This window comes from Camelus dromedarius, chromosome 22, assembly GCF_036321535.1.
Source record: "Camelus dromedarius isolate mCamDro1 chromosome 22, mCamDro1.pat, whole genome shotgun sequence".
In the NCBI taxonomy this organism is placed as follows: Eukaryota; Metazoa; Chordata; class Mammalia; order Artiodactyla; family Camelidae; genus Camelus; species Camelus dromedarius.
Genome location: NC_087457.1, coordinates 1,942,886 through 1,966,476, shown reverse-complemented (window position 1 = coordinate 1,966,476; position 23,591 = coordinate 1,942,886). Strand labels below are relative to the sequence as shown.

The window sequence follows — 23,591 nt, the reverse complement described above, 5'->3', positions numbered from 1 at the left end:
CACTCCTTATCTGGGGACGCGGAGCCTGGAGGTGGTTTTGGTTTCTTTTTCCTTTTTCTCTATTTGGCCTCAGGTCAAAGAAAGTCCCAGACAAAGTGGCCTCAGCAGGACTGTTAGCTCCTGATGAGGCTGGGGTAGAATGTGTGAGAACCCGGGTTCTCCTCGCCTTCCTGCTCTGCGGCTCTCTCAGTGGTGGCTTGACCCCCCGCATTGCAGAGGGCCATCACCATTCAAGGCTGTCACTCTCAGGTGTGACAGCTGGCGGAGCAGGGGGACTTGTCCCTTGCTGAGGTCCCCGAGCTGCCATAACAAAGACCCTCTGGAGCATGTGTGCAGAAACAGAGCACAGGTTGTCCTCAGCTCAGGTCAGTTCAGGGGAGGCTTTCTTGGTCCCCAGAATGGTCGTTCTGCAACCAGGCTCTTCCTGCCTTGTGGTTTTGCCACTGTCACCCTGATCCAGCCCAGAGGGGGGCAAGCTGGGGTGCATGTGGGCTCTTCTGCTCCAGCTCCCTTGGCCTCTGTCCTGTGCACGCTGGCCTCAAGGCCTCAAGGGAGGCAGGGAAGATGCAGAAGGAGGTTGTGGTGGGCTGTTCTGTGAAGCCTTCCTGGTTTCATCTTTGGAGTGAAGAGATCTCACCTGGAAGTTCCTCAGAAGTGCTTCCCTCCTGCTCTGTCATGCCGGACCAGGTGTAGCAGGAAGGATGGGACCATCATTGGGGTTTAGATTAATCTTAAGGCAACTTTGGGCTGAGCTGCGCCTGGTGCCCTGAGGCCACGTGGAGGAGGCCCAGCCCTGGGGGCCAAACCCACTTCTCTTAGAAATCAGGAGGGGGTGGCTCTTTGGTTATTTACTAACAATGTCTAGTACGCAGCTGTTCTGGATTTATAAACTGCCTAGGGCATGTAACACATGTAATTTAATGTCTTAAAGGAAACTTTATGCATCTTTCTGGTAAAGATTTCAAAGATATTATAAAATAAATAGGACAGAGAAGCACCTTCTGAGGACCCACTGAACCCAGTGTTGAGAGTCCCCCTTTGCTCCTTCAATCGCAGGGTCATTGTCGGATGGATTCACTTGTCTGTCCATCAGGATTCTCTGCTCACAGCTTCCAGAAACTCTGGCTAACGCTAGCACCACAGAATCCACAGGAGCTACCGGAAGGACCTGGACCAGCCTCTGTCATGAGGGAAGGTAGGAGCCCTGTGGCAGGTCCTTTGGGAGCCTCTCCGCACTCTGCCTTGTCCTTGCTCTGCCAGGTCAAGCATCCACGGGCTGCTCTCTTCCACCCTGAGGTGTGCAGGACACGTGGATGGGGTGGCACTGGGCCAGGCAGACCTACCCAGTCTGTTCTGTGGCCCCAGGGGATAACCCGTACCTGGCCTTGAACACTGCAGTGCAGCCTGAGGGAAGGGATGATGTCAAGTCATCATCCTAGAGCGTGTCTGGTTCTGTTAAGACAGATGCCACTTAGGCTGGCAGGTGAGACCAGGGTCGTTGGTACTGAAGTGCAGGGGTGTCCCCGGAGACCACTCAGCTTGCTGTGGGCATGCACATGCCATTCTTGGGCGCTACCTCTGAGCCACTGTCCCTCCTTTATAGTTCCCTCTGTTCTAGGTTGAGGGTGTGCTTTGCAGGGTATTTAGTGTTTTCCCGGGAAGCCAGAATAGCCAAACCCGGAGGTCAATGTTTTGTTGTCAGAATGGGTAACTCGTTTCCTTGGCTCCCAGATCTTCTCCTTGTCATATTTGTCCCACTTTTGGAAGCTCGTCGTCTTTATCTTCCCAGCCTGCCTTATTTAACAGAGCCCTTGTCCATTTTACCTTGCTTGCTTTAGTTGTCTGTCTGTGAACCTTCTCCAGCTTTGCTTTTAATGAAACATGTAGCTAGAACTGCGTCCGTTACCCTGCGGTCAGGAAGCACCATAATTTTTACCCAGACAGGGTGATGCTTTCTGATTTATTCCAAATACCTCTTTTGATGAGGGCTAGCATTTTGTTTATGTTTTGGAGGCTGTCGTATTTCCTCAGTTAGCCTGAGAGAGAGGTGAGTTTTTCACTTTTACTCATCCGACTTGCTGAGCTCCAGCAAATGGGTCATACCTGTTACCATGTTCGAGGTGTTAGCAGAGGTGGCTGCTGGAAGTGGTTACAGGTCTCTGTACTGCACAGTAAGTGGGTTTAGCTGAATCAGAGACCCTCCTGTCCCCAGTGTGACTTGTGAGTTGCCGTGTTGTGGTTTCCAAAGAACTAAACTTAGTATGATACACTTGGATTGAGAATCTGTCCTATAGGTTATCAATAATAAACTAAATAACCAGTGGTCATCAACTATCTTGTATATAAAAGACACACATGATGGATTGATATTTTAATGACAGAAACAGAACATTTGTCTGTGTCAGGCCAGATTTAGGCAAAGCTTAGCATTTCTGTTGGTGATACTGAAACTCCAACTGCTGCTCTGAGTCTCTTACTGTCTCTCACCTGTTTATCATAATTAGAAGGTGGCTCATAAACTTATCCCGTGTAGCATGTTAGCTGATAATCCCTTAAAATATGTTATTCTTTGGCATATTTGCATTTCACTGCTAGTCCAAGAAATAATCAAATTGGTGACTCCCTGGTGCTGGAATGATTTTGGAGAGTTGGATGGGAGAAGTAGACACACACCCTTCTGCTTCCTTATGAGGCTGGTTCTACTAAGTTGATGCTCTCAGATCGTCAAGTAACAAAAATGTCATATCGATGCTTTGCTCTCATAACCTCACACACTGAATTTTTCTAGTGTTTTTTTTAATTGAGGTATGGTCAGTTACAGTGTGTCAATTTCTGGTGTACAGCATAATGTCCCAGTCATGCATATATATACATATGTTCATTTTCATATTCTTTTCCATTAAAGGTTACTAAAAGATTGAATATAGTCTCCTGTGCTATATGGAAGAATTTGTTTTTTAATGTGTTTTTAACACTTGCAAATCTCAAACTCCCAAATTTACTAAAGTTGTCCAAATTCACTGCTGTAGCTCAACTTGCTCATCATGAGCATGAGCCCAGTGATCCACTGAGGTTTTCTCTGAAACTCAGACTGTTTGAGTGGAAGGTGCTCAGTGGGAAACACCTGGACTGTGCTAGTGCATCCAGCCCTCCACATGTGCACCCGCTGTGGGCAGCCTGCCATTTTCATGTGATTTAAATTTGTATGGCATAAACATCTGAATTCAGTAGACTGTTAACGAAGCATCTGAATTTTCTTTCAACAGGATAGCTAGATGGCCATAAGCAGTGAATTAAAAAAAAAAAAACAAAACCTTCAAACTCCATAATTGGAAGATATTGAAAATTCTTCATACCAGCGGTCTGAAATCAGGGAAAGGACTGGGAGGCCCTCCCTGAGTGTGGCCTGGCAGGGGGCCCTGTCACGGATTCTGCATGGGTAACGCTGGCCGTGGAGAAGTTTTGGAAGGGGAAACCAAAAAGCTTTGGATCTTTTCCTGAATTTTTTTGATGTGCTTCTAAAGCAAGAAAAACCATCTGTAAAAAGGTGAGAATAATACTGAATGGCCTCTACTATTATGCAGATCTTTGCTGTCTTTTCAAGGTCCTTTGCAGCTCACTTAGGACTTACACCTTTTTGGAGAAGAGATCTGTGAGACGTGTTTTGGATGGAACTTTGCAGTGCTGGCCACTTGACAGTTGAAATATCTCTTTAAGACCACTAGTTTAAGGCTTAAAACCCTTTTTATGATTTAAGGGGCCTAGTTTACATTTAAAATGATACCCTAGGATATATTTTAAACTTTCACGGTGGGGTGTATCCAGATCTTGGGAAAGGTCTCAAACAGAGAAAGAGCTTTTCCTAAAGGATGAGTGAGCTGGAGAGAGCAAAGCTGACACTTATCCCTGTTTTACTCCAGACCAGGATAGGTGGACAGCAGAACAGTGTGGTCCTGCAGAAGCTGAAGCCTGACACTCCTTACACCATCACCCTGTCCTCCCTGTATCCTGATGCAGAAGGAGGTTGGATGACAGGAAGAGGTGAGACCAATAAGTGAACCTGGACTCCTGTGGCTTTTATAGTAACCATCATGGGGATGGAATCACATCTTCCACTTGGAACACTGGGGTGACACAGAGTTTTGCTAGACTTTTAAAATGCATGTTAATAATGCTCTTCTTTTTTTCTTTCTTTTCTTTTCTTTTCTTTCTTTTTTTTTTTTTTTTTTTTTTTTTTTTTGGTCTCTGTTGGAGGTGGGGGTAATTAGGTTTTATTTATTTTTTAATGGAGGTACTGGGGGTTGAACCCAGGACCTCGTGCACACTAAGCATGCACTCTACCCTTGAGCTATACCCTCCCCGCAAGATCTAAATTGTTTTTAATATCCTTACTGGAGTTATCTGCCTCTGGTCTTGGAGAAAGTTGTTTATTACCTTCTAGGATAACACAGACAAAAAAAAATTGTGTACTCTGAGGCTACAATACCATGTGGAGGGATGAGACATGTACCCGATGATCACAGACATTTTTTCCTTTATTCACTACTTCAACAGATATTTGCGGGGCACCTACTAAAGGGATCCTGTGTTCTAGGGTTCCCAGGACCCCTGAGTAAACCTGGTCTTTGTGTGTGCTGGTTTGTTAGGGTCACGCATGATGTGCTTTCTGTGCATTTCAGAACCTTTGAATACAGTGAGGAACCTCAGTGTATGACCCTTCCACCAGCACTTTGCAAGTTCGCTGGGAGCACACAGAGCAAAATCCTGGTCAGTATAAGCTCTTCTATGCACCCGCAGCAGGTGGTATGAAGGAACTGGTCACTATTTCTGTAAGGAAAAGTGTGTGTTAGTTTCAACTGTAGATTGCAAAGTAGAGATCAAGAGTTAACCAGTTTACTGTAGCCCTGAAGAAGTTCATGTTCCTTCAGTAGAACTTGATGGAGGGTGGTCGGTTGGGGCCTCAGAGCCTGGGTGATGGGGGCTTTTGGGGGACTGGGGCTGGGGGATCAAATCATTCCAGGGGCTTTTCAAATAGGAGTTGGGCGTGTGCAGAGAGGTGATCATCACCTCTTAAAACAGTTCATATGGGGGCATATCCTTAGGTCCCAATACTCCGGAACCTCCTTCGTGACTTGGTCTTGAGTTAGTATTTTGAGTATTCGGTTGTTCAAAGTATTATTTCTTGTACAAGGTTTTCAAATCAAGTACTTTACATTTTATTAAAATCTTTAGGTGCCAATCCCTGGGAACACCAATGATGTCGTTCTAAGGAATCAGCAGCCGGATGCCCCAGACACCATTACAGTGGTTCCCCTCTATCCTGAGGGTGATGTAGTGCATACACCAGATACTGGAAGGACATGGAAGTAAGAAGACAGACAAATTTAGCGTTTTCATGATGCATTTTGCTTTTTAGTATAGCATTAAGTTAAAAGTATAAAGAAAATTTGGGTAATTCATAATGATGGAATAAAAATGTAACAATTACACATAGTTTACCTCCCAACCCCCACCAATCGTTAATATTTTAGTGTATGAAATAAAGATGGCATTCTGAAATGGTAACTTCAGGATTTGTAAATGTGTACATAGTTATCAGTATTCTCTGTCACTGACAAAAGTTCATGAGTTTTGCTTTGTGCTTGATAAATTTGAAGCAGCGTTTTGTTACTGGATTTCAGTGTCAGTTGTTGAAATCTTGGTCATGTTACTCGATAGCACATTTCTCTGCTGATGAACTGTTTTTTTTGCATTGAAAATCTCTGCTTTCATTTGCTATTAACATCTCGAGAAACCAGTTTATAGTGGTTTTGCAATTCTTTGTAGTATTGTTTAAAGGCTTTGGTGCATACATCTAATTTTTTTTTTTTTTGGCTTAAAAATATATGTGCTGTGGCTAAAAGAAAACAAGTGTGGATGAATTCTTTTGGCAAAAGATTAGTGGTCTAGAAAAATGATGTTATTGCTAAAGTGGGGTTTGGGGATAATATATGGATTTAATTTGCATGTTTTCCTAAGTCCCTATTGGGGCAGTTAATTGAGAACTGAGTGTATCTTTGATTTCTCCCTATGTTGCCTTTTCTTTGAATCACAGAAGACATTCAGTGTCTGTCTGTTGAATGAGAAGAAACGAATGATCGAAGCCAGGTAAACTAGCTGCCAGTTAGTTGGGCGTCCTCGGTGTTGTCAGTTCTCATTTAGAGGCAGAGGTGGTAGAATCCTCTTGTCTCTCTCTCCATGACCTGTGCTGGAAAACTGAAGCTTCTTTTCCAATTTCTTGCCCTTGACCCTTGTCCTTTTGTGGCCAACCAAGTACTACTAATTTTACTCCTTTGTTTTTTATTGGCAACAACTTAGCATCCGTAGAGACCAAGACCCTAGTTGGCAAAGTTTGGCTAAATGTGGATTTGGAGAGTTTTCATCTGCTTTTTTATGCAGGTAATTCAAAGTTTAAGGAGGACAGTATTTTATCCTGCTACAGAGCGAAAGTTCAGGAGAAGTGATTACAAAATCTTGACATGTATAAATAGACGTAAGAAATACATGTTGGCTTTTCTTTCCTCAGTGGTGAGAAGAGTGGCCAGAGATGCCCAAGTGTACAGTCTGACCCCAAACAGCCAGGCTGTTGGCTGGGCCCCGCCCCTGGCCAGGGCCTCAGCACCGCGCTGTGTGTGCTCCCCTGGCTGGCAAAAGGCCCCCGGAACCTGTAAGTACTGTTGTCATGTTAGAGCTGGCAGAAGAATTTTGTAGATTTTATGGCGCCTCCTGCTGTAGTTGCTGGCGCAGGACAATAGGTAAGGTGTTGTGGCCCTGTGTCACGTGCACACTCATTTCCTGATGAATTTAGTCCCATGTTTGTGTTGTGCTCAGCAGCCTGTGAGAATGCAGGCCACAAACATGCCCGCGTACAATGCTTAAGTGATTGCTTTTCATGAATTAAATTGTAAGGGTATGAACTGCAGGGTTAGTAAGCAAAAATGAATTTGGGGAAAATGTAAATTAGCTATATGAGTTAAAAAACCCCAGTAGTAAATGCAAGTCATTGATAGACCTTGTCAATATGGGCTTTCATTGTAACACACACGTCTTTGTTAGGAACCTACCTGAAAGTTTGCCTTCATTGGCTCTTAATAGACTGCCCAATCTGTCTTAGTACTATTCTATTTTCTAAGTAAGTTAATAATATAAAGAGCAGAAATTACTAATTTGAGTAGGGAGAGTGTCAGAAAACCTGAGGGAAAGTAAATTTATTAGACTTTACAAAAAGAAGCAGTGACCGTAAACAAACATAAGCACACGAGGAGCCTGTCCGAGTGTTGATTTAAACCCTTGTGTGCAGCAGGACGTGTTCAGAGAGCACTGGCCTTGTCCATCGCATGGAGTAGCTCTTATTTTAATAGAAAAACCTCTCCCTGAGAAGTGTCTCTAACACTCGGGGTGCTTTGGGGTCACTATCATAAGCCCTGGATGTTGTATTTGAGAACCTTCCCCAGGAACATAAATGGGAGGTTGTTGAGGATGCCAAGGGCAAAGTGTGAACTCACATTTAGTGGAGAGGGGATTTCTGAGGGAAAAGTGCATGTAATGCTGTGGCCCGGGCAGATGTCACAAAGTAGCACAGAGGTTGCCTTCTGCTGAGTCTGGGCTCAGTCCTTTACTATAAACATTATTCTGCTAATAAAAGTGTGAGTAAGCATTTGGGTTGTTACCAGACAGAATTTGGCATGTCCTCCCCTCCAGGTTGTGGTGCCAGGAAACACCCCCACAGCGCACTTCGAGCAGCTGGTTCCAGACGCACCCTATTCCGTGAACATCACTGCGCTCTACTTGGATGGAGGGGGAATCCCAGCCCCAGGCGGGGCCAAACACATGAGGCTGAAATCCTTCCCGTCCAGTTCCCTTGTGACTCAGTGAGGAAGGCTGGGCAGGTGGGTGGTGAGGGGGGTGCTGAGAGCCTCCGCCACCTTGCGCAGGTGAGGGGAGGCCTGGCGCCCACTTCTGCCCCGGTTCCCACGTTCACATTCAGTCTGAGGGCCCTCTGGGCTGAGTGAGTGTCATTGGGCTGTTTTCTCATCTGGGGCCTGGGTTAAGGAGAGGTTTCTTCCCTTCTACTGCCCTGCGTTGGGTCTTCTCACCAACTGAGCACTTTTGAAACGTGAGGGCTCAGCCTCTGTGTTTCATTCAGCGGGAAGTGGTCAGCGTAGTTAAAATCCTTTTCTCTCCCAGTCTGTACATTTAGGCTCCAACCCAGTCTCTGTCCCGAAAAGCTCAGCACGTAACTGTAGCTCTGAATGGAGCACTTTCTGCTGTCTAGGGGTCTACGTGAGAAAGGTAGGAGATGCGGATTTTATCACAGGGGTGGAAATACCCCAGAGTGGTGACATCCCTGGGTGCAGTTACTCTGACCTGTGTACAGTTCTTTTATAACCCTCCCTCCAACCCCATGCCCACCTGCTCACAGACAGGCCACTAACTCTATTGTGTTGCTTTATTTAGGACCATGCAGCAGACCGAGGAATCTGAGTCTTTGGAGAGACAACCATCAGCCTGTCCGCGCACTGGGATCACGCTGATGGGCCAGCTCAGCAGCACAGGGTCATTTTTTCTCCCACCGCTGGTGACTCAGTTGATGAATATGTGAGTCTGATACTCGTTCATTTGAGCATTTTGCAACTTCTTGCCTGGTTGGACGCTGAAATTAAGCTTTCTTCTTTAGAAGTGCTGTGATGACAGTTGAGTCCTGTCTCTTGTGTGACAGACTGACAGTGTCCAGTTTGACTCTTGTGTGACAGCCACATTTTATATGACTTTCTCTGACCTGGCCAATCAGAATCCTCCCCAGCTTGGGGGTGGTGATGTGGGGCTGTGCTTGGTGATGCAGTGGGGGCCGAGACTGAGGCAGAAGACCTGGGGTCCCCACTGGAAGTCCTGGACCCGGACCCTCACACAGCAGGGGGCGCTGTCACCTCCCTGGTGGTCCTGCCTCCTGGCTTCCTGTCCTGGGCTCCGCTGGGATCCTCTCACCTGGACCTGCATCAGGGGAGTTACCTTTTAGAAAGTCTGTCAGCCTCCTGGGCTTATTTTCCTTCATACTGCCTGCTCACTTTCCTGTTGGTTTTTTGTGTTTTTCTTACATTGATTGTTTTTAAAATTTCTATCACCCAGAGCACCTTGGCAAAGAGGCACTGGACATCTGACCAGGGCCAGTGTGGTGAGAGCGCCAGCTGCAAAGGGAGGCCGATGTTGGGCCCCTGCCGGCCTATGCACAGCGCCCCGCAGCCCGGGCTGGACCCAGACTGGCTGGGGAGACCTCACGGCCCCTGTGGTTTGGGCAGGCCAGGCCTCACAAGGCCTGAAGCTTTTTTTTTTTAATGTTGTATAAGTTAATCCTGTATTGATTCTTTTTCCTGTTGATACTTGTTTGCCGGTCTGGTGTTTGCAGGTTAATTTTATTTCATTTCTTTCTTGCTCGTGCAGAATAATCCAGTTGATTTTATACACTGATCCTCAACGCAGTAACCATGCCCTAATTCACTTCCTAATTGTGAATGTCTCTGGATTATGATGGGTTTTCCATGCATATAATAATGCCATGCACACACAGTGGCAATTCTCTCACTTAAAGTTTGATCTTTATGCTTCCTATTTTGTTGTTGTTATTGCATTATTATCCTGACAGTGTCTTCAGTACAGTATTGAATAGAAGAGGTGAAAGCTGGCATCTGGTTCATTACAGAGAAAACTCTTCCAGTATTTGCTCATTAATTGTATTGTTGGTTATTGTTACTGAATCCAAACTCATTCTGCTCACTGCATGACAGGCCAGTAAATCAGGAGATGAGGTATAAGGGCAAAGAATAGTGACTTTATTCAGCAAGTTGGCTGACCCAGGAGATGGTAGACTGATGTCCTGGAGAACCATCTTCTCCAAGTCAGAATTCAGGCTCCTTTTGTACTACAAAGGAGGGGGAGTGCTTGGTTGCTGCAAACTTCTTGATGTAGGAATTCTTTGTTCTTGGAATCCTGTGTTCTTGCAGCTGTCCAGGTGGGTGAGATCATGGTGTCCATGTAAGCCTCCAACAAAACAAATGTTGTTTTTTATTGCAACTTGTTTTCTTCACATGAATGGAAAAGTGTAAATATCCTTAAAGGTCAGAGCCTTGGGAACAGGCTCTCCTGTATATTTCAGACTATTGGCAACATTGTTTTACAAAAGGTGCAGAGCCGGCAAGTCTGAGCCTAGGAAACAGGGCACAGGGTTAAAATCAAAGGAACAGGTCTAGTATGGAGTCACATTTATTCTTTTCTATTCCATCATCAGTTCACTTAGATAATCAGATTCAGAAAGCTCCCTTCTTTCCTTTTTTTTTTTTTTTTTTTTTTTTCCCAGTTCATGTTGCTCTGAATGTGTTTCTTCCTGTCTGGATTCTAAATATTGTTGGACTCATCATGCTCACTCATGTTAGATTCAGTTTTCTGTTTCCTTTGTCTGCACCTCACTTTGCATTTCCGTCTAGTAAAAAACCAGTTTTCAGTCCCTTTCCTTCCAAAGAATATGGACAATACTTTGAGTGGAATTTCTATTGGTAAAGAAATAAAGATGGAAATCTTTATTAGAGTTCTTCCACAGGAGGAGGAGTAACTACAGCTGAAGTGACCTGGATAATCGCAACTGCCTGCAGGGCCTGCCTGAATGGTTGCAGATTTCTGTAAAGCAGAATTGAACTGTCTTTTTGTTTTTGAACAAAAGACAAGAACTTGCTGCCTTTTTAAGTTCCTCTGCTGTGCTGTTTGCATTTTCTTAGACTGCTGAGTGTGTGATTCCTGTACTTGGGCACCTGGGCTCTATGAAACTTAATGCCTGGTGCAGGATGCCTTCTCTTTATTCCCACATTGCTCATCCTACAGTGCTGCACTGACTCATCAGAAAAGGGTGTTAGTGTGGACATACGTTACTGTGCCATAGAGTAAGCCCGTCCCTGCCACCCCCACCTTCCTCACCCACTCCAGAAATTGCAAGAATAGGACTCAAAATATATTTTTACTACAGAACCACAATTAGACAGTTGCTCAGAGTTAATAATAGCAGCCCTCTTCTGTGTAGCAAAACAAAACAGACACACACATCAAACCCTCAACACTTTTAATGAGCTGATTCTGGATGTGCTGTACTCTTTTCAGTTTCATTTAGATATTTTTACTTAGCAGGAAGATCCCTAAGAACAATGTGCAGAGATGATAACTCACCTGTGCTGATGCTTTTACCAGGCTGCTGTGGCTGGTGGTACCACCACGCTGTGGCGACTGCCTGTCCTCCTTGTATCTATCCATCTTATTATAGTTTTCAAAGCAACGTTAACACTGTTCTTTCTCAGTACAACTTTGCAGGATAGGCAGTGCAGGTTTTCGTATCCTGTTTTGTATATAAATGAACACTGAAGTTTAGAGACTTGAAGTGTCCGGAATCAGAAGTGATTAGGTGGCAAGACGTAGTCTAGTAGGATGAAAATCAGTCTGTGCACTTTTGTTCTGGTTCCAGGTTCTAGCTGCTTGAAAGATAGGGCTGAGTTCTGGCTCTGCCACTGGCTGTCTTGGGAAAATTGCTTAACTTTTCCAAGCCACAACTTCATTCTTTGTAAAATTGTTTGATACAGATCTTTTTATGATTGATGGTCTTGTAAGTGAGATAATGTGAGTTAAGCCAGCACAATGATCACCAAAGGAAGTGCCCACGGTTACCATTATTATATTATTATTATATTATATTATATTATTATTATTATTATTATTATTATTATTATTATTATTATTATTAATTATTACTAATGTTGCTAAATGTTCACATTATCCCAAGTATATCCTTTTACAAATTGTATAGCATTTTTATTTGTTTTGTGTTTGTTTTTATTGAGATATAATAGGCATATAACTTTATATTAGGTTCTGGTATACAACATGATTTGATAGTTACATATATTGTGAAGTGATAACCACAGTAAATTTAGTTAACTTCCATCATTGTATATATTTACATTTTTTTCTTGTGATAAGATTCTATTCCCTTAGTAATACCAAATATTTTATGTGGTATTATTACTTATAGTCACCAAACTGTATGTGTCATGACCTCATGTTATTTATTTTGTAAATGTAACTTTGTATGTACTGGCCCCATTCACCAATGTTTCCCCTCTTCTCCTCCCCACGCCTGGCAACCACTAGTCTGTTCTCTGTATCTATGAGCTTTTTTTGATTTTGTCTTATTTAGCTCCAACCTATAAATGAAGCCATGCATGTTTATCTCTGTCTGATTTATCTCATTTAGCATAATGAATGCCCTTAGGGTCAATCCATGTTGATGCAGATAGCAAGATTTCATTCTTTTTAATGACTTAACGGTATTTTGTTGGATATATACACACATACCAGATTTTCTCTGTCCATTCACCCACTGATGGATGCTTAAGTTGTTTCCGTATCTTGATTATTGAATTAATGCTGCAGTGAAAATGAGCGTGCAGATCTCCTCTCAAATTAGTGTTTTCATTTCTTTCAGAAAAATAAGGGTGGAATTGCTGGATCATATAGTAGCCCTACTTTTAGTATTTTGGGAAAATTCCATGTCGTTTAAATTTGTGGCTCCACTAATTTACGTTCCCAACAGTCACAGGTTTCCCTGTTCTCCATGTCTTGCCAACACTTGTTATGTCTTAACTTTTTGATAACAGTCTTCCTAACACATGAAAGGTGATACCTTGTGGTACTGATTTCTGTTTCCCTGATGACTAGTGATACTGGTCCTTTTCATGTGTAATCAGATTGGGTATTTTTAATGTTGTTATTATTGAGTTGTAGGAGCTTTTTTATATATTTTGTATATCAGCCCCTTTTCAGTTATATTATTTGCAGTCCTTTTCTCCCATTCAGTTAGGTACCTTTTCATGTTTTTGTTAATTTCCTTTGCTGTGCAGAAGCTTTTTAGTTTGATATAATCCCACTTGCTTATCTTTATTTTTGTTTCCTTTGCTTTTGGTGTCAAATCCAAAATCTCATCAGCAAGATTGATGTCAGGGAGCTTACTGCCTACATTTTCTTACAGTAGTTTTATGGTTTCTTCATTCATTTTGAGTTGACTTTGTTTGGTAATAAGATAGGTGCCCATTTTCATTTGTCTGCATATACTTATACAGATTTCCCAATACTGATTAGTAAAGAAACTGCTCTTTCCCCATTATATATTTTTGGCTCCCTTGCCATAAATTGTTGATATATGCACAGGTTTATTTATGAGCTTTATTCTGTTCCATTGATATACGTGTCTGTTTCCAAGCCAGCACTATACTGTTTTGGTTATTTTCACTTTGTCATGGAAGTTGCTTTCTTTCACAGTTTTGCTAAGAGTTATTTTCATGACTAGTCAGTGAGTCTTATTAAATATCTTTTTACACTTATCCTACTTAATCATTATTTTATCATTGTACTTTTCTGTTAAGGGGATAATTCACAGTAATTTTTTAAATATTAAAAATACATGTTTAATGAAGTCATATACTTATTGAACATTTAAATTGCTACATAATTACTGTAAAGGTATTAGTAACAATATAATGATGACTACATTTTTAACTATTTAGTAAGCCACTGTAGTTTAGTTATATTACCATATTTTAATTTCATAGTAGGACTACAATGTGATTAATAATAGTATTCTCAATTTTAATATGTGGAAAATGAGATTTATATGGATTAAGTCACCTGCCTAACAAATAGAGTATTGAACATATCAATTCATGATGGTCTGGCTCTCATTCCATCTCCTACGCTCTGAACCGTATGAACAAGAAAGTGACTGAAGTTATTTTGGGGATCTCAAAATGTTTTGCATATTTATTTAATTATTTTTATTGTTTACCTACTTTTTAAAAATTTTTATGTTATTGAGTTATAGTCAGTTTAAAACGTGTCAGTTTCCAGTGTACAGTACAATTTTTCAGTGATACATGCACATACATGTATTCATTGTCACAATCTTTTTCACCAAGAGCTACCACAAGATCTTGTATACATTTCCTTGTGCTGTACGGTGTAATCTTGTTTATCTATTCTATATATACCTGTCAGTATCTAAAATTTCGAACTCCCAGTCTGTCCCTTCCCACCCCCCTCCCCCCAGCAACCACAAGCTTGTATTCTATGCCTATGATTCTGTTTCTGTTTTGTGTTGATGTTCATTTGTCTTTTTCTTTTCTTTTTTTAAGACCGCATATATGAGCAATCTCATATGGTATTTTTCTTTCTCTTTCTGGCTTACTTCACTTAGAATGACATTCTTCAGGGACATCCATGTTGCTGCAAATGGTGTTACGTTGTCTTTTTAATGGCTAAATAGTATTCCATTGTATAAATATACCACATCTTCTTTATCATCTATCAGTGAACATTTAGGCTGTTTCCATATCTTGGCTATTGCAAATAGTGCTGCTATGAATATTGGGGTGCAGGTGTCTTGTTGAAGTAGGATTCCTTGTGGATATATACCCAGGAGTGGGGATTACTGGGTCATATGATAAGTCTGTTCCTAGTCTTTTGAGGAATCTCCATACTGTTTTCCAGAGTCGCTGCACTCCCACCAGCAGTGTAGGAGGGTTCCCTTTTCTCCACAGCCTCTAAAGCATTTTTCATTTGGAGACTTTTGAATGATGGCCATTCTGACACGTGTGAGATGATACCTCATTGTAGTTTTAATTTGCATTTCTCTGATAATTAGTGATATTGAGCATTTTTTCATGTGCCTATTGATCATTTGTACTTACTTCTTGGAGAATTGCTTGTTTAGGTCTTCTGCCCATTTTTGGGTTGGGTTGTTTGTTTTTTTTTTTCTTATTAAGTCATGTGAGCTGCTTGTATATTCTGGAGATCAAGCCTTTGTTAGTTTCATCTTTAGCAAAAATTTTCTCCCAGATGTAGGTTGTTGTTTTGTTTTGCTTATGGTTTCCTTTGCTGTGCAAAAGCTTGTAAGTTTAATTACGTCCCATTTGTTTATTCTTGCTTTTATTTCTATTGCTTGGGTAGACTGCCCTAGGAGAATATTTTTGAGATAATGTTTTTCCTATGTTCTCTTCTAGGTTTATTGTATCTTGTCTTATGTTTAAGTCTTTGATCCATTTTGAGTTTATTTTTGTGTATGGTGTAAGGGAGTGTTCTAGCTTCATTGATTTACATGCTGCTGTCCAGTTTTCCCAACACCATTTGCTGAAGAAACTGTATTCTTTTGTATATTCTTGCCTCCTTTGTTGAAGATTAGTTGATCAAACGTTTGTGGGTTCATTTCTGGGCTCTCTATTCTGTTCCATTGGTCCATATGTCTGTTTTCTACCAATGCTGTTTTGATGACTGTAGCGCTGTAGTATTTTCTGAAGTCTGGGAGAGTTAATCCTCCAGACTTTTTTCCTTCAGTAATGCTTTGGCAATTCTGGGTGTTTTGTGATTCCATATAAATTTTTTATTATGATGTGTTCTATTTCTGTGAAATATGTCCTGGGTAATTTGAAAGAGATTGCATTAAATCTGTAGATTACCTTGGGAAGTATGACCATTTTAGCAGTATTGATTATTACAATCCAGGAGCATGGGATATCTTTCCATTTTTTTAAGGGTTCTTTAATTTACTTAATCAATGTTTTAGAGTTTTCTGTGTATAAGCCTTTCACCTCCATGGTTAGATTTATTCCTAGGTATTTTATTAGTTTGGGTGCTATTTTAAAAGGGATTGTTTCTTTACCTGTTGATTCATCATTACTGTAAAGAAATGCAACTGCTTTTTGAACATTAGTCTTGTAACCTGCTACCTTGCTGAATTCTGTGATTAGTTCTAGTAGATTTTGTGTGGAATTTTTAGGATTTTCTATATGTGGTATCATATCTGCATATAGTGAGATTTTTACTTCTTCTTTTCCAATTTGGATCCCTTTTATTTCTCTCTTGCCTGATTGCTGTGGCCAGGACATCCAAGACTATGTTGAATAGGAGTGGTGATAGTGGGCATCCTTGTCTTGTCCCAGATTTTAGTGGGAATGTTTTGAGTTTCTCACCATTGAGTACTATGCTGGCTGTAGGTTTGTCATATATAGCTTTTATTATGTTGAGATATGTTCCCTCTATACCCACTTTGGTGAGAATTTTTATCATAAGTGGGTGTTGAACAGTTATTTTTGAATCTTGACCAGTACTGCATTTTCAATATAGTCTACTGTTATTCTGTTATGTTTATATAATGGCTTAATTCAGATAATAATATTTTGTTTGAATATGTACAGCATAGTCCTTTAGATAGATAGATAGATAGATAGATAGATAGATAGATAGATAGATAGATATGCATATATATTCCTTTTCTTATTCTTTTTCATTATGGTTTATTACAGGATATTGAAAAAGTTTCCCTGTGTTATACAGGAGGACCTTGTTTTTATTTTTATTTTATATGTAGTAGTTTATATCTATTGGAGTTTCTATCTGCTCGTCTAAAACATCTAATTTATCCCCCTTCCTGCTTTCCACTTGGTAATCTTAAGGTTGTCTTTTAAGTCTGTGAGTCTGTTTCTGTTTTGTAAATAAGTTCACTTGTGGCATGTTTTAAATTCCACATAAAAATGATATCATACGGTATTTGTCTTTCTGTAACCAACTTAATTAGTACAATTTCTAGATCCATGCATTTTGCTGCAAATAGTATCATTTCATTATTTTTTATGGCTGAGTAGTATTCTAGTATGTATATATAAAATACTTTTTCTTTATCCATTTATCTGACAAGGGACATTTAGGTTGTTTTCATATCTTGGCTCTTGTAAATAGTGCTGTTTGAACATTGGGATGCATGTATCTTTTTAATTTAGTGTTTTCTCTGGATAAGCCCAACAATGGGATTGTTGGATCACGTGGCAGCCTACTTTTAGTTTTTTAAGGAAATTCCATAGAATTTTCCATAGTGGTTTACCAATTTGCAGTCCCACCAACAGTGCCAGAATGTTCCCATTGCCCAAAGTCTCCACATTTGTTATTTGTAGACATTTCAATGATGGCCATTCTGACTGGTGTGAGGTGATACCTCATTGTAGTTTTGTTGTGAATTTCTCCAGTAATTAGCAACATTGAGCATCTTTTCATGTGCCTGTTGGCCATTTGTAGTTTTCTTTGGAGAAATGACTAGGTCTTCACACTGTTTTGGGATTTGTGTCATTTGTTTTGTTGTCATTGTTACTGAGCTTTATGTGCTATTTGTATATTTTGGAAATTAAGCCCTTTTTGGTCACATTGTGAATATTTTCTTCGATTTCATATTTTGTCTTTTCATTTTCTTTATGGTTTGCTTTGCTGTGCAAAAACTTACAAGTTTGATTAGATCCCATCTGTTTATTTGTGCTTTTATTTCTTGCCTTGGGAGACTGACCTAAGAACACATTGCTACAATTTATGTCAGAATGCTTTGCCTGTGTTCACTTCTAGGAGCTTTATGGTGTCATGTCTTACATTTTGATCTTTAAGCCATTGTGAGTTTATTTTTTATGTATGGTGTGAGGGAGTGCACTAACTTCAGTCATTTATATGCTGTTGTCCAGTTTTCCCAACACCACTTGCTGAAGAGGTTTTCTTTTCTCCATTATGTATCTTGCCTCCTTTGCCAAAGATTAATTGTAGGTCTGTGTGTTTATTTCTGGGATCCTTATTCTGTTCCATTGATCCATGTATCTGTTTTTATGACAGTACCACATTGTTTTGATGACTGTAGCTCTGTAATATTGTCTGAAGTTTGGGAAGGTCATTCCTCCAGCTTTATTCTTTTTCTTCAGTAATGCTTTGGCAATTCTGTATCTTTTATGATTCTATATAAATTTTAGGATTATTTGTTTTAGTTCTGTGAAAAATGTCCCGGGTAACTTGATACGGATTGCATTAACTCTGTAGATTGCCTTGGGCAGTATGGCCATTTTAACAATATTAATTCTTCCAATCCAAGAGTATGTGATATCTTTCCATTTCTTTAAGTTCTCTTTAATTTTTTTAATCAATGTTTTGTAGTTCTCCATGTATGTCTTTCACCTGCGTGGCCAGATTTATTCCTAAGTATTTTATTGTTTTGAATGTGATTTTAAAAGGGATTTTTTATTTATTTATTTATTTATTTGCTTTCTTTTCCTATCATTTCATTGTTAGTGTAAAGAAATGCAACTGATTTCTGTATGTTAATGTTTTATCCTTCTACATTGCCAAATGGTTTTGTAGTTCTTCTCTGTCCTTCCTTCATGCTCTTCTCTTATGGTTGGTTGATTTTCTTTATTGTTATATCTGTGTTTCTCTCACTTGCCTTTGCATATCTAACGTAGGTATTTGATTTGTGGTTACCATGAGGTTCATATATTTCGCTCTGTTACAGTATCTAATTTCCTTAAAGTAATTGTTATTTAAGGACATATAAGTTCTAAAAGATTTACTGTTTTACTCCTCTCCCTTTTTTTGCTTTTGCTTTTATTTTTTATATCTTCATATGCCTTGTATAAGTGTTTGCTGTAATTATAGTTGTTGTTACAATTTTTGTCCTTTAGTCTTTGAAGTGGCTTATTTAAGTGATTGATTCACAGCCATTGCTTCATTTTTGCCCTAAAAGTGGGATTTTCCCCCTTCATACAAGTTCTTATTTTTTGGTCTTTTTCAGGTAAAGAAAACCTTTCTTTCAATACTTCCTATAAGGTCAGTTTAGGATTGATGAACTCAGGTTTTGCTTATCTGAGAAACTCTTGAACTGTGTGTCAATTGTGATTAATAACTTAGCTGACTAGGTAGCCTAAGTTCTAGGTTTTTCCCGTTAATTACTTTAAATATATCATGGCTGTTCCTTCTGGCCTGCAGTGACACTTTGCTGAAAAACAGCTGATAGGCCTCCATGAGCTCTCCTGTCCTCGCGATTACAGTGAAACCACAGCTGACTGCTAAACAAGCATCAAAAAAATGAACCTAGCAAAAAAGATCTTCAACTGGAAACATAAAGAGGGGACCACAGCAGGATGGTAGGAAGGGCATGCTCATAGTATAATCAAGCCTTATACCCGCCTGGGTGGGCTATCCACAGGCTGGAGAGTGAATCACAAAGACCCTCCCACAGGAGTTCTAAGCCCCATGTCAGGCTCCCCAGCCTGGGATTCCAGCATTGGGAGGAGGAGGAGGCCCCAGGACATCTGGTTTTGAAGGCCAGGGGTGCTTAGCTCTAGGAGCCCCATGGGACTGGGGGAAACAGAGACTTCATACTCTTGGGAAGTGTATGCAGAATCTCACGTGTGCCAGGTTCAAGGGCAGAACTAGTGATTTCATAGGAACCAGGGCCAGGCCTGCCTGGTGGTTTTGGAATGTCTCCTGGGGACATAGGGGAAGGCTGTGGCTCACCCAGGGGATATAAAAGCTGGTGCCTGATATTCCAGGAGTGTTCATCTGTGTGAGCTTTCCTGGAGGCTGACATCTTGATTGGATCATTAGCACCAAAACCCAGCCCCACCCGACAACCTGTAGGCTTAAGGGCCGGGAAGCCTCAGGCCAAACATACTGGGTGGGAACACAGCCCCACCTGTCAGTGGACTTGCTGACCTAAAAATACATCTAGACAAGGCCCTACCCACCAGAGGTCCAGGAACAATCTACAGCCAGCAGTGGGCAGACACTGACTTCTCCTGCCAAGAAACCTGCACAAGCCTCTAGTCTAGCCTCATCCACCAGGGAGCAGATATCAGAAGGAAGAAAACAATCCCAAAGCCTGTGGCAGGAGCCCACAAACACAGGCCAGAGTCTACAGTGGGACTGGCTGGACCCTGGCTCTTGGGTGACACGACAGAAGTGCATTGCTGGGACACATAAGATGTCTCCCACAGAGGGCCACTTCTCCAAGGTTGAGAAACATAACTATCCTACCTAAAAATATAAATAGAAAGACATACAGAATGAGGCAACAGAGGAGTATCTCCTAGGCCAAGGTACAAGGTAAAATCCCAGAAGAAATAAGTGAAGAGATAGACAATTTATCTGAGAAAGAAGTTAAAGTAATGATGGTGAAGACGCTCAGAGAACTCAAGAGGAGTACAGATGCACAGAGCAAATTTTTAGCAAAAAAGTTGGAAAATATAAAGAATACCCAGAGTTGAAGGATAAAATCACTGATATGATTTTAATGATCTAACACACTAGAAGAAACTAATAGACTAAATGAAGCAGAACAGGTCAGTGAGCTAGAAGACAGATTAGTGGAAATCACTACTGCAGAACAGAAGAAAAATGAAGAGGAATGAGGATAGTTTAAGAGAACTCTGGGACAGCATGAAATGCACTAATATTCACATTATAGGGGTCTCAGAAAGAGGAGAGAGAGAGAAAGGATGTGAGAGAATTTTGGGAGAGATAATAACCAAAAACTTACCCAACTTGGGAGAGGAAACAATTACCCAAGTCCAGGAAGCACAGAGTACCACACAGGATCGGCACAGAGAGGAACATGTGAAGGCACATAGTCATCAAATTGACAAAATCAAGGATAAAGAGAAAATGTTAAAATCAGCAAGAGAAAAGCAACAAAATGACATACAAGGGAGCTCCCATAAGGTTATGTCAGCTGATTTCTCAGCAGAAAGTCCACAGGCCAGAATAGAGTGGCACGACACATTTAAACTGATGAAAGAGAAAAATTTACAACTAAGACTATTCTATCCAGCAAGGCTCTTGTTCAGATTTGATGGAGAAATCAAAAGCTTCACAGATAAACAAAAGCTAAAAGGATTCAGCACCACCAAGCCAGCTTTACAACAAATGTTAAAGGAATTTCTCTAGTCATCAAATCATAAGAAAAGAGAACAAAAAGAAGAAAGAGAGGGGGAAAAAAAGACATATACAAGATTGCTGTGGTTGTCCAGGGTCTTTTATGGTTTCATATAAATTTTGGAATCGTTTGTTCTAGTTCTGTGAAAAATGCCGTGAGTGTTTTGACAGTTGTTTGCTTTGGGTAGATGGCCATTTTGATAATGTTGATGCTTCCAGTCCAAGAGCACAAGATATCTTTCCATTTCTTTGTATCATCTTCAGTTTCCTTCATCAGTGTGTTTTACAGTTTTCAGAGTATCTGTAACCTCCTTGGTTATATCTTTCTAAGTTTATTTCTAGGTGTTTTGTTGTTTTTGATGCAATGGAAATGTTTATGCCAGTTATAAAATTCTGGTTTTTGAAGTGAAAAAAGTGAATGAAAAGCCAAAATCGCAAAATCTCCTTCTCTCTTATGGGTGAGTTGTGCTCCATTACCTGTATGTGGGGCATCTTCTTTATCCAGTCATCTGTTGATGTGTACTTGGGATGCTTTCACATCTTAGCAATTGTAAATAGTGTCGCTGTTAATAGCGGGGTGTATATATATTTTTGAATTAATTCTTATTTTGTGGTTGACTTTATTCCTTTAATAACTATGTAAGTTAAAAAAGCTAAGGCTCTAAACCTTCTTAGACAATGAACAGCAGATACATGCAAATTTTAAAAATACATGCAGTAAGAAGAGCTGATAGGCTTATGAAGGATTTCCTTTGATGTGACATTTCCCTCTTGCTGCCTTTAGAATTCTGTCATTGTCTTTAAATTTCACTTTTTGAATAATGATATGTCTTGGTGTGAGTCTGTTTGAGCTGATCCCTTTTGGGACTCTCTGATTCCTGTGCCTGGATATCCGCTTCCTTCCTCAGATTAGGGGAGTTTTCAGCCACAATTTTATCAAAGATTTTCTCACCCTTTCTCTCTCTTCCTTCAGGGACCCTTATAATTTGAGTGTTACTCTGCTTGGTCTGCCTCAGAAGTTCCTTAACCTTGTGTAGCATGCTTTTTCTTCTTGCTTTTCTGATTGGGTGCTTCTCATTATTCTATCTTCCGGGTTGCTAATGGGTCATCTGTGTTGCCTAATCTTCTGTATTACCTATACTTCTGCTCTGGCTGGTTCTTTTTTTATATTTTCTAGTTCTTTTTAAAACTTCTCCCTGTGTTCTTCTGTTCTTTTTCCCAGTTCAGCTATCATTCTTACTACTATTGTTTTGACCTCTTTGTCAGGTAAATTACTTATTTCTATTCATTATGGTGATTTTCTTATTCTTTCACATAAAACATGTTCCTGTCTTCTCATTTTAACTTTCTGTATCTCTGTGAAATTAGGTGAAACAGTTACCTGTCAGAGTTAAAGATGTGTCCTTGTGTGAGCGTGTTCCTGTGCAGTCTGCTGTGCCCAGCGGGCTGGTTGGGAAGAGCTGGACCTGAAGTGATCCTGGGCTGCGCTCTTCCCCGGGACATGCTGGCAGCCCCTGCAATGGGGGCCACAGGGCTGGAGTCAGGGGGACTGGAGCCAGTTCCAGGTTCAAGCAGGGGCTTCTCCTCTGCTCAGTGACTGTTCCAGCCCTATCAGGTGGCACGGGGTCCCATGGGGCTGAAGCACGATCTCTGTGGGAGTTGGGGTCTCCTGGGTGTGATGGCAGTCTCTGCTTTGGTTTAGGATGTGGCTGAGGCCTGACGGCTTGCAGTGGCCCTTCTGTACTTTAGTACAGAAGGATCTGTATAAAGGTTATGTATAACCTTTTCTCCGGCGTGAGCAGCTTGGCTAGAGGGTGGGTCAGGGCCGGAGATATTGGGGCTGCAGCCCTGAGCTGCCCCCCCCGCCTGTCAGGTGTGCAAGGGAAAGTGAGTTCTGGGGATGGCAGGCCCTGCACTGGTGCTAGTGCTGTCCCCTGCAGAGGGTGTGCAGGGACACACTAGCTGGCCATGACTGCCGGCCGTCTTTTCAGAGGCAGGGCCACACCCAGGCCAGCGCCACTTTCTCCCACAATGCACACGCTCACTGGCAGTGGAAGCCTCCGCCTGAGTGGGGAGCAGCACCGAACAAGGAGGGTGGGGCCAGGAGCCTGGGGGAGTCCAGGGGGCCCGCCTGAGCCACCCCTGCCAGCCGGCCGGAGCCCAGGCAGCGTTCAGCCTGCTGTGTCCCTGCCATGATGGGGAGTCAGTGGGTCTCTGCCCAGGCTCTTCAAGAGCAGGGGCTCAGCTTCTCACAGCCCTCCAGCAAGCCCGCTGGTTTTCATCCCAGCTGAGGGGGCTCCTCGTCCCAGTGCTGAACCCTGTGCCTGGGGTGCCTGATGCGTGGTTCAAACTGTGACTTAAGGCGCAGGTGATTGTCAGGGCTGGAGCACCACTGTGACCTCATGCTGTCTGCACAAGGATGCCCACAGCTCCTAGTGTGTGTGATTGGTGGGGGGCCCTGCGGGGAGCGGCTGTAGGTCTGTCTGGCACAGACAGATGGGGCTTGTCATGATTATTCCTCACAAAGATGGTATAAGGCCAGGATATGCCGTCTCATTTTCCAAGGGCTTGAATATTATAATGTGTGATGTGCCTCAGCTGCCTAGTGTGAGCAGCATGACTGCAGGTGCTCTGGGTCCAGGAAATCAAACTCCAGTTATGCTCTTGGGAATCAAAGGAGCTGGTCCTAAAGGGGGCATATTTACCATAAACGCTTACACATGTCAGTCATGGGG

At 41.6% G+C, this 23,591-nt stretch overlaps 1 long non-coding RNA gene across 1 annotated transcript; it reads left to right on the top strand.

The window, feature by feature from the left end:
• The first annotated feature begins 1,077 nt into the window (after positions 1–1,077).
• Positions 1,078–4,728, top strand: LOC135318835 (uncharacterized). The gene is made up of 4 exons (XR_010377217.1): positions 1,078–1,195; positions 3,267–3,547; positions 3,921–4,041; positions 4,680–4,728. It is a non-coding gene; the product is annotated as an uncharacterized LOC135318835 (long non-coding RNA).
• The last annotated feature ends 18,863 nt before the right edge of the window (positions 4,729–23,591 follow it).